This window comes from Megascapheus bottae, chromosome 20 (genome assembly GCF_031878675.1).
Source record: "Megascapheus bottae isolate mThoBot1 chromosome 20, mThoBot2.hap1, whole genome shotgun sequence".
Taxonomy (NCBI): domain Eukaryota; kingdom Metazoa; phylum Chordata; class Mammalia; order Rodentia; family Geomyidae; genus Megascapheus; species Megascapheus bottae.
In genome coordinates this window covers 37,841,395-37,853,418 of record NC_143528.1, presented here as the reverse complement: position 1 = coordinate 37,853,418, position 12,024 = coordinate 37,841,395, and the positions used below count along the sequence as shown (strand labels likewise).

General features: G+C 45.7%; 1 pseudogene; it reads left to right on the top strand.

Moving 5' to 3' along the window:
• The first annotated feature begins 10,228 nt into the window (after positions 1-10,228).
• Positions 10,229-11,589, top strand: LOC150049440 (endoplasmic reticulum-Golgi intermediate compartment protein 2-like; annotated as a pseudogene).
• Positions 11,590-12,024: the final 435 nt, after the last annotated feature.

Genomic DNA, 12,024 nt, shown 5'->3' with positions numbered 1-12,024 from the left:
AGATAAGAAAATGTTACTGGAGATTATGGAACCAAAAGGACTCTAGCTGGGAAATATGGATAGAAAGCTACTCTTCCACATACACACCCCTGCCCGGATTGACTCCTGGGGTGTTGTGAGTGTGCATCGTGCTAGGAGAATGGGGTACCTCTCCAGCCTTGTGCAGGGAGTTACCTCAGGTCCCTGTCTTCTGTGAACACATCCCTGGACTCTGATCCAGCCACTGTAGGGGGGACGAATGAGCCTGCAGGATGTCCACAGCAGGCCCATGTTGAGCCAGGACTGGGAAAGCAGAGCACCTGGCTGCACCCCAGCCACCATGCAGTGTGAGACAGCAGCTGTCCTGGGTGGGTTGCCTTCAGCTGCTCCTGTGATCACACTGCAGTACACACACACACACACACACACATGCACCCCACACCTCATCCTCTCTGGCAAACAGCGAGGCAATTAACGAAAATAAGAGAAAACAAGTTGGGCATGGTGGCTCATACCTGTCATCCTAACTACTCAGCAGGCTGAGATCTGAGGATCACGGTTCAACGCCAGCTCGGACACTGAAGAGCGTGAGACTCTTATCTCCAATTAATCACCAGAAAACAGGAAAGGGGGCTGTGGCTTAAGTAGCTTGAGCTGAAGAGCTCAGCGACAGTGCCCAGGCCCAGAGTTCAAGCCCCACAACCAAGCCTCCCCACCCCCCCACACACAAAAGAGAAAACAGAGCCTGAAAGTTAGGGTTCAAATTTAAAGTTCTAAGAAAAAACAACACCAATGATCTATAATACATAACTACGCTTCCGAAATGACGAAAACCATGCTAAGTCTCCCTCTCCCTTCCAGCCAAGCCCCTGCTAGGGAAAACCTGGAGTCTGAAGGGGCCATCTCCTGCTCCTCTTCTGCTCTGTCTTGTCAGTAGCTGAGATGTGAGAATGCCCACTAGATGTCGCCCCAATCCAGGCGAATTGTCCTGATCTTGGCAAAGAGATGTTGCTTGGAATGCCAATATCCTGGAGGCAAATTAACACAAGGTCTATTGCTTCTTCACCTAGATCTTCTATTCTACCAGAGTAATGAATTTTCTTCTATGCCACCACATTTAGTCTCCCTCTCCCTGTCACCAGATTGAATGTTCCTACACTTAAAAGTAAACGGTTCTTACAGGAGCTGTGCCACTAATTACAGCATTGCACATTTAGGGAAGTGGGTTTTGGCTCACTGGCAGGGATCCCTAGGTGCAATGCTTCTAAAGATTGGCACTGGCCTGGATTTGGAGTGGATTCAGGTCTCAGTGGGCCCTTATTGGGCTGTGCCTTCTGCTCCTGGCCTCTTGGGGGCCCTGTTCTTGGCCTGTCCTTTCCTGGCACATCCTGGCCCAGCGGATTGGACACTCAGCAATGTGATCTGAAGTTGCCTTATTCTCATGGTGGGGCCCCAGTCTCCCTTCCCACATTTTCCTTTTAAGTAAACCTCTTTGGATTAATTTTAAGAGTTAGGGGAAAGTTACAAAGTTACTAAAAAGCTCTCATATAGTACTTCATTCAGTCTCAGCATCCTCTCACCTCAGTTTCCTGGGATGCTTGTCCAAGTGAAGAGATAAAGGATGTGGACATTCAAAAGACTGGCCAGATGCAAGAACCCGCTCCCTCGAGTCCCACACTCAGAGTTGCTCCCAAGACTCCGATTTCATGCATTAACTCAGCCACCCAACACTTTCCAGGTTGGCAAGGTGTCTCCTGGTTGGTGATTTGACCATTGCATAGGTTCCTTTAGTGTAGTGCCGCCCTTTGAACCCTGTGAACAAGAGCCCCGCTCCTGTGACTCGCCATCATTCAGAAAAGAGGGGTGAAAGGATTCTCCGTTTCACATTCAGTTCTGCAAACAGTTCTTTTCTCTTGGTGTTGATCCTCAGACTTGAGCCCCATCTTTGAGCTCTTGTTTGGCTCAAGGCTGGCACTTGAAACATTTGAACCACAGCTCCATTTTCAGCTTTTTGTTGATTAATTGGAGATAAGAGTCTCATTTACTTTTGTACCCAGGCTGGCTTTGAACTGCGATCCTCAGATCTCAGCCTGTTAAATAGCTACAATCACAGGTGTGAGCCAGCAGTGGCTGGCCCACAAACGTTTCTTTTCTTTCTTTTTTCTTTTTTTTTTTTTTTGCCAGTCCTGGCCTGAACTCAGGGCCTGAGCACTGTCCTTGGGTTTTCTCAAGACTAGAACTCTATATCACTTGAACCACAGCACCACTTCCGGTTTTTTCTATGTATGTGATACCGAGGAATGGAACCCCGTTCTTCATGCATACTAAGCCACCACTCTACCACTAGGCCAAGCTTCTACCCTCCCCCATGCCCCCCGCAAACATTTCTTAATTACCGTATCTCCTATCTTCTCTGCCTACCACGTTAGGCCAGTCCTCTGGTCATGAAAAGGCACATGGAAGAATTAACAACCGAGTTCGCGAAAAGCCTTTTCCTCTCAGCCTCCTGAGCCCTGGGATGCCCTACGCCTCACCAGTCAACTGTCCTACCTATTGCTTCTCTTCACAGAAGCTCCTCCTCCCTCTCCATCCTTTCTCCTCTGCCCCCTCTCCATTCACCATCTCTCCCTGAGGGAGCTTGCTCCCATCCACTGCTTCCAGTATCCCTCTCGCTAGCAAGAAGATGACGCATGCCTGGCATCCTTCCCCGGCCCCAAAGCTTGGCACTCGTTTCTTCCAGAAATGATCTTCTACTATCTTCCTTAATAATCACAATGATTACGGCTCTGAAGTCAGTGCAGTGCAGTGTGTCACATCTGGGCAAAGGGGTCTGGGTGGAATTTCACCTTCCAGTGGTCCTGCAGAGGCCATGTCACCTTACTCGCTGTCCTGGCTGGTGTGAGGTGGCATCTAGGAACCCAGGAGTGGGTCCCAGCGCCGCCTCATCTCCTCACTTCTCAGACGCTCGCCTGCCCAGGGCCTCGTGTCTCCTCAGGATTAGAGTGTGGTCCTCGGCTGCTCCACGGGGAGGGAGGTTTGGGAGGTGAATAGTTTTCAACCTAACTAACAGGTCTTCTGTGGTTGTTGTTGTTGTACCAGTAGGAGTGGGCTTCATTCTCTTTTGCACTTTCCTTTATGGTCAGATGGAGATCTGACACCAAATCACAGAGAACTCCCTGGTGTGTGTGTGTGTCCGTGTGTCCGTGTGTGCATTCTCCAGTACAGGCATCAGAAACTGGCTTTAGCTCCCGTGGACAGAAGAGGAACTTACTGGAAAGTATAAGTTAGGAAGCTGACAGACTCCCGGGGAGGGTCCGAGGCTCTGCAGCCAGGAGCTGGGCTGCCTCGCCCCTCATCTCTGGCCCTCAGCTTCAGAGCTTTGTGAGTGCTCCAAAGCCGTGCTCCTGCCTGGGGTTCAGGTCACTGCTGCCAGCCACAGCCTCTCTTGGTGTTGGTGTGCTCTTGCCATGATGGCATCAGCCCATGAGAGAGAGAGAGAGAGAGAGAGAGAGAGAGAGAGAGAGAGAGAGAGAGAGAGAGAGAGAGAGAGAGAGAGAGAGAGAGAGAGAGAGAGATCCTTGCCCCATGCCTGGCTCCTGAGCTGGGACTTCCAGACCCCAGGTCTGGTACTCAGCCATGCATGGGAGAGCCCAACGTGGTCTCCACTGTGAGCAGGGCTGGGGAAGGGAGGTCCATATCTTTGGCTGCATTGTAGATGTGACTGTCTGTCTCACTAAGAAGATATGAACAGCTGAACTGTGTTCCTCCAAACTCAAATGTTCCTCAGCAGGTGACTGTACTGGAGTAGGAGCTTTTACAGAGGTGCTTGAGTTAACATGAGATTGTTTCCTGAGTCCTAACCCAGCCTGGCTGGTGTCCTTTTATGAAGAGAATTTGATGTGCATGAGAGACATCAGAGCTGGCTTTGCCCAAGGGGCGGGAGCTGGCCATGGGGAGAGGCCTCCGAGGAAGCCAACCTCTGCCCACGCCTTGATCTTGAATTTCCAGCTCCAGACTGTAAGCAAATAAGTATCTGGGGGAGCTGGAGAGCCTAAAGACAAGAGGGATGATGAATGTGCCTCGCCACCCCATCTCGAGTGCCCTGCTGGGCTTTGCCAGCCTCACCGAGCTGGGTGTAGACTAGCCTAGAGGAAGGGGATCCTGGGGAAGAAGAAGCGATGGGGAGAGAGTGTGGTAGGGGGTGGAGGGGTGCAGGCCTCCCTCCCATTCACGTGAGAACCTGTTAATCTGTACCCCAGGAGGGCAAGGGGAAGCTGGGCTTGGCAAATGTGAAAGCTCCAGGTCAAGCACGGCTGGTCCACTGGAGCTGCTGGAATACTGCTCCTCCTGCCCAGCTCCTGAGCGTTGCTCTGGAATATTCTCTGCAGACGGTAGTGCGGACAGGTGGGTGGTAATGTCCAGGCATGGTGATTCTGAATGCTGCCCATCTTCCCCTGTGGTTGAAGTTCCAGCATCTTCCAGCAGCCCCCCATGCCCCACAGAGGCCCCTGTGCCTGGCATGGGGCCTCTCCAGGGCTGCTTCTTGCCCTGTAAAATGGGGAGGTCTTGAAAGGAAGGTCTGGGGGGGGGTCAGACAACACTGGGCAGAGCAGCCCAGACCTCAGCATTTTGCTGAGCTGACCCCAGACCCCTGCTGAGAGTGGAACCATACCTGAGCCGCGTGTACATTTTCCACATGGACATATGTATTGGAGACATGCGCGTAGGCATGCATGTTTTAATGTAATCATTTTATTTTATTGTCGGGGTGATGTATAGAGGGGTTACAGTTACATTTGTCAGGTAGAGGGTGCATTACTTCTTGAACATTGATGCCCCTTCCCATGTTTTTCTCCCTCTTTCCCTCCCCCCACTCCCTCCCAATCATCTCGGTTTTCCCTTTCCCTTCCCTATTTCAAGTAAACAAAATAAATGAGTATACAATATACCAGGTACCAAAGTCAGATGCAGTAACAACATGAGATAAATGATAAAGGGAAACAAAAGAAAAAAGAAATCACTTCACATGGTGTATTAAGAACAACAATCACATATCCTGGAGCTTGTTTCACTTAGCCTCTCCTTATGTGGCCATATGCACATAGCTTTTGAGATATTGTGATCCTCTGCTAGGAGACTCCTAGATGGATACTAATTACTACAAATGAGGGAAACCATGGAGCCTATGTTTCACTGGGTCTGGCTTACTTAACATGATTTTTTTCCCAAGTCTTTTCATTTCCTTACAATGGGGCGATGTCATTCTTTCTGATGGCAGCATAGATTTGCATTGTGTATAAGTACATTTTCTTGATCCATTCATCTACCGAGGGGCATCTAGGTTGGTTCCACATCTTAGCTATTGTAAGTAATGATGCAATGAACATGGTTGTACTAGTAGCTTTAGTGTGTCCTTGTTTCTGGACATTTGGATAACTGCCCGGGAGTGGGACTGCTGGTTCATAGAGGAGCTCTATGTTCAGTCTTTTGAGGAACCCCCATACTGTTTTCCAGAGTGGTTTGAATGCATGTTTTGTATTTTTTCCAAAGTCCATGCTATTTCCAAAATCCAGTGCTTCCATGTGTGGCTGATGTGACCATTTTTCAGTGTCAACTAAGCTAGAGGCAGGGTGATTGCTCTAACAAAGTGAATATATTCTATTGAAATATTGGCTATAAAAAATAATCCTACCTACTCAGGAGGCTGAGATCTGAGGATCTGTGTTTGAAGCCAGCCCAGGCAAGATAGTCCCTGAGACTCTTATCTCCAATAAACTACCAAAACAAAAACAAAAACAAAACAAAAACCTGGAAATGCAGTTGTGGCTCAAGTGGTAGAGTACTAGCTCTGAGCACAAAGCTTACGAACAGCACCCAGTCCCTGAGTTCAAGCCCCAGGACTAGTATACACATTTTTTTTTGTCAGTCATGGGGCTCAAACTCTGGGCCTGGGTGCTGTCCCTGAGCTCTTCAGCTCAAGGCTGTTGCCCTACCCCTTAAGCCACAGCACCACTTCTGGTTTTCTAGTAGTTAATCGGAGATAAGAGTCTCACAGAGTTTAGGGCTGAGAGTTTGGCCTAGTGGTAGAGTGCTTTTTTAGCATGCACCAAGACCGGGGTTCGATTCCTCAGTACCATATACATAAAAAAGCCAGAAGTGGTGCTGTGGCTCATGTGGTAGAACGGTAGCCTTGAGGGAAAGCCCAAGGACAGTGCTCAGGCTCTGAGATCAAGCCCCAGGACTGGCAAAATAAAAATATTCTCACAGACTTTAGTGCCTGGGCTGGTTTTGAACTGAGATTCTCAGATCTCAGCCTCCTGAGTAGCTAGGATTACAGGTGTGAGCCACTGGGCCCTGCTTTAGTATACCCATTTTTTTTAATGATTGGATCAAAATAGTAACATTGTTAACAAATTTTAGCACTGTATTTTCCAAGGAAGGACCTAATAGGCACTATAAGTATGATTTATTGAAATTATAACTTTAACACGTACACATTTTCAATTGGCCTCAATATTTTTGTTATCTACTTAGGTGACCAAAATTTCTCTTTAATGGTAGACATAAAAATAGAAGCCATTTCTCTTAAAAGCTGCATAAAATTGAATATGCAACATATCATTATATGATGAGGAATTATATATGTAGCATTTAACATTTAAAAGACATAGTCAAGGAAGGAGTTAAAGTATTTTTTCCCCTTCTGGTACTGGGGCTTGAACTCAGTGCCTGGGCATTGTTTCTGATCTTTTTCACTCAAGCCTGGTGTTCTTCCACTTGAGCTAGAGAGTTCTATTTCCAGCTTTTTTGGTGGCTAATTGAAGATAAGAGTCTCACAGCCTTTTTTTTTTGGCCTGGGCTGGCTTTGAACTGTGATCTTTAAATTTCAGCCTCCTGAGTAACTAGATTACAGGCATGAGTCACCAGCACCTAGCTTTAACTTTGTCATGAACTAGTCACAAGTTTTATACAAAGTCAGCACTTAATACCTGCCCCGATGTCTGCATTTTATTTTGATCTTAATTATAAAATGTAAATGGGGTGTAATGAGTTGTTTCAGATGGCACGCTGGAGGGGGCTCATTTTTACCCTGCTTCCCCGAGTGCCTTATCTGTGCTATCATTTTCTTTGAATGCCAGAATGTGCAAACTGTTGGGATGCACCTAGCAACAGATGCAGAGCGCTTCCTTGCACAGAACAAGCAGCTCATAATATTAATTATGCCGTTAATGGATTATTGTAGTCATTATTATACAGAAGCCATGGATAAAGCTCCCCGCGAGTTGTCAGAAATCATGAGTTGGAGGCATGCTTCTCTCATAAACTATCTAACGACCCTAAATGAGTCAGTTTATCTTTTTTATGTCTACTTAAAATGCAGACAACATCCCTGGCTCATCCTGCCCCGCCAGCAGAGCAGCGGCCTTAGGACTCTTGCGGAACCATCCTCTTCAACCATGCCCCCGCGCTGGGAGGAACTGTGCTGGTTCTGCAGATTCGCCTCTTCATTGCATGTGGTGTTTAAACTGAAGCCAAGTGAGATGAAATGAGGTTGGACCTGCAGCTTCTCACGGGTTGTAGCCATCTTTCAGATGCCCAGAGCCACGTCACAGCGGGTGATGGTGACTCTACTAGACCTCTCGGATGTGAGCAATCCTGTATACTGGCCACCTTTGTGCTTGCTTAGCCTCCTGCCCTTCTTGTGCGCTGGGCAGGAAAGTGCCCATGAGAAGTATAAAGGATTAAAAACAGGATGCCTGCTTCCTGTCCAAGAAGCAGGCCAGGTTGCCAGGTGCTGCTCACGGTTCTGAATGGGTTTTCCGTGATTCCTCTTGTCTTGTCTTGGTTTTAGTTGAGCAGGAGGAGCAGAGTGTTATGAGCAGTCTTGGAGGGAAGGAATGCTACCAGGAAGAGCAAAAATCCAGTCAAGGATTGTGGTTGATTTGCCCCTTGATTTCCAGCCGTCGAAGGTTTAAATTACATATATCCATGCACTTCCTTTACTACCATACTGGTTAATTACAACCAAGATGACAGTGAACAAGATGCGTCAGCCTCATGAATAGATCAGTTAATTGAAACCCCTTTGTCCGTACAGCTACATAAATAAGTAAATAAAGTGCATAACTATGAGGGTTGGCTGTGTGAAGTAATTACTATCCCACTCCCAATTCCCATCCCAATTCCTGGACATTTGTTGCTCAAACACTGAGAAACTCTAGTTTACTGGAAGTTCTGAACAAATTGTGGCTAGCCTATGAATGTACACACACACACACACACACACACACACACGCGCGTGTGCGTGCGCGCGCGCACCTATTTAATCCCCTTTCCTACTTCATCTTGTAATACAGTTTTGGCCTTTCCTGGTTACCTTCGGAGGAGTCTTCTTCACGATCCACTCTGGAATAAAGCAGTATTTCGTGTGGCTGTGGTTATTACTTAATCAAATTAGCTGTGACAACTTGAGGACAGCCTGGCTTTCTCCATTGCTTTTGGCAAAGGCTTGGAGTATCTTGGTAGACTCCGTGGACTCCAGTGACCACATTTTCTTTTGGTTTGCATGGAACAGTGTGCAGTCAGTGGTGATTCAGATACGAATAATGTGACCAAGTGCTAATTCACCCTGTCCACTTCTCACACGCCTTCTTTCCACATTTTTTTTTTGTTTTACTTGTGCTGGGAATCCAGGATTGAATGGGAGATTCCAATCCTCTGAGCCCATGTTTCAAATTCCTATGAAATTGCCAAAAGAATATTGTAATAAAAAAAACCTTTATTGCTGGAAACCAGAGAAAGGTGCCACTCTCATACAATAAACTTCAAGGAATTTCTAAGATCTATTACAGGTGTGAGTGAATTGAGGGGCAGGTCTGCCTTGGCAGGTGTTTCCTTGGCATCCATTTTCATGTGTTTTCTGGGCAGGAAAAGCTACCTTGGGACCAGAAGATGTTGCATGCGCATGCTCTAACTCAGAGCAGGAGAACCTGGAGATGATGGGTGTGGGGGGAAGAGGGAGGTATCAGCTCTGCTTGGCATCTGAGCCATGGACTGGGGACAGACCATTCCTGGGACAAAGGGACTGCAGCAACACTTCTAATGAGCATCTGTTGGGTTCTATACCCCAAACAGGATGTGGATGCTGCAGAGGTTGCATCTGGTGAAGGCAGAGGAGCCCTCTGCCCAGGTTCCAGGAAACATGAAAGTAAACGTTTAGACACAAAGGTGAAGCATTCCAACACGGCTGCCTCTAGCTGTGCTTAATGTAGGAAAGGTAACAGGGGTGATTTCACAACATTTCCCTGCTTTTTCTTCATCAAGACCTGGAGAATCTGCAGACAATTCAGAGGACTGCATTTCAGCTCATGGCCTGAAAGCAACCAAAATTACTGAAGTCCTTATATGCCTACACAGAAAATGAGCTGCTTAACCTCATGGTGCAGAGGATAAGGAATGGCAGCAGGAAGCAGAGCGATGTGAAGTCACTCATTCTGAACACCCAGACCTACTTCCCTCTGTGGAATAAGGATGAAGTGATGGTCAAAATCCCTCAACATAGAAAGCCTGGGGGGCTTTGAACTTGCAATCCTTCCACCTCTGCTTCCCAAGTAGCTGGAATTACAGATGTGCACCGCAACGCCTGGCTAGTAAGCTGGAAAATGATAACAAGAACAAAACAGACCATACAATGCAATTGTCTGAACAAGTAGAAATGAGAAAGTAAATTAGTTCCGATAATAGACAAGTTGTGGCAGAAATCACAAGTACTGTATCAGGACCATGCATTTAAAAATATTGGTGATATAATTCTTATAAGAATAAAAAGTTACCCAAATGCATTCAATAAGGAATTGAAAACAATCTTGTATTCACCAATAATCAAATAAATTAGGTATTCTATCATAAACTATATACGTTATAGGTAAGTTCTATTCATTTAAAGATAATGGAGCTCTCATCCTATTTAAACTAAACCTGAACACCATAACAAAGAACAGAAGTACTTTTTTTCAGAGATTGTGTAATGCAGATGCCAGGATCTGGTGTGCTAGTCCAACTTTTGTGCCAGTCAAAAAGTGTTACAAACATCACAAGCAGAAAGGAATTTTAAAAAGGACATTTGAAGTTTTCAAACGCATTAGAAGAGCTGGAAAAGCACACTCCAAGAAGGGCCTTCAAAAGTGCTCCAGGAGCCTGGCGACCTCGGCTCCTCTGAAACATGGCGGTCGGCTGGGGCCGCACCACAACCATCACTATATGAAGGAAGAGGAAGGTTTTCCTGGAGATGAGGCGACTGAATCGGAAAAAAACCTTAAATTTGGTGAAGGAATTGGATGCTTTTCCGAAGGTTCCCGAGAGCTATGTAGAGACCTCAGCCCGTGGGGGTACAGTTTCTCTGATAGCATTTACTACTATGGCTTTGCTAACAATAATGGAATTCCCCATGTATCAAGATACGTGGATGAAGTATGAATATGAAGAAGACAAAGATTTTTCTAGCAAATTGAGAATCAATATAGACATTACTGTTGCCATGAAGTGTCAGTATGTTGGAGCAGATGTATTGGATTTAGCAGAAACAATGGTTGCTTCTGCCGATGGTCTTATTTATGAACCAATAAGAGTCTTATGGATTTTGCTTCTTTGGCTGGCTTTGAACCAGGATCCTAAGATCTCGCCTTCCTTAGAAGCTAGGATTACAGGTAATATTTGAACTTTCACCACAGCAAAAAGAGTGGCAGAGGAAGCTGCAGCTGATTCAGAGTAGGCTACAAGAAGAACTTCTCTTCAGGATGTGATATTCAAAAGTGCTTTTAAAAGTTCATCCACTGCTCTTCCGCCAGGGAAGATGACTTGTCCCAGTCTCCAGAAGCATGCAGAATCCGAGGACATCTCAACGTTAACAAAGTAGCAAGAAATTTTCACATCCTCGAGGGCATGCACACTTGGCAGCACTGGTCAACCATGACTCTTACAACTTTTCTCACAGAATGGATCACCTGTCTTTTGGAGAGGTTGTTCCAGGAATTATTAATCCTCTGGATGGAACTGAAAAAATTGCTATAGATCACAACCAGATGTTCCAATATTTTATTACAGTTGTGCCAACAAAACTCCAGACATATAAAATTTCAGCAGAAACACATCAGTTTTGTCACAGAAAGGGAGCGCATCATCAACCATGCTGCAGGCAGCCATGGAGTTTCCGGAATGTTCATGAAGTATGATCTCAGCTCTCTCATGGTGACCGTGACTGAGGAGCATATGCCATTCTGGCAGTTTTGTGTGAGACTCTGCGGTATTGTTGGAGGAATCTTTTCAACAACAGGTATGTTACATGGAATTGGAAAATTTATAGTCGAAATAATTTGCTGTTGTTTCAGACTTGGATCTTATAAAGCTGTCCATTCGGTCCCCTTGAGGATGGCCACACAGACAACCACTTACCTCTTTTAGAAAATAATACACATTAGCACCTCCTGAGGGGAAAGAGAACAACTTCTTTTTTTTTTTTGCCTGAGACCTAAAAACCTTTTTTTAATAATCAACTATTGTGCAATATATACAAAGAAAAGTATGAATGAGAAACTGGGAACATGCTTATTTAAAAAAAAAAGGAACAACAACAAAAAAACCCAATGTGAAATCCTGTTGATATTGTGTCTGTCACAAGTGTCCTAGAAGAGACGACGCCACGAATCAGTGACGGCCCTGGCTGGACGCTGGTGTCAAGATGAGCCTCTGCTTCTCTCACACCCAGGGACTCTTGTCCAGCAAGAAAAACCACAGCTAAGGAGAAGGCCTTTATAAGTGCAAATGTCACCTGCTTCTGTTTTTACAAACCTGATGTGAGAACAAAAGGTGTAAAACATAAAAAAAATGCTCCAGGAATTGGAAATATAAACACAACTACATAGAAATAAAAATTTATGACTATAGACATAATGTTTTATTACATAGATTATTATGTATCTATGACATACAAACCCTCAGCCTAATTTTAATCACGTTCTAAAATTTAAGTGCCAGTGATTGTATGTT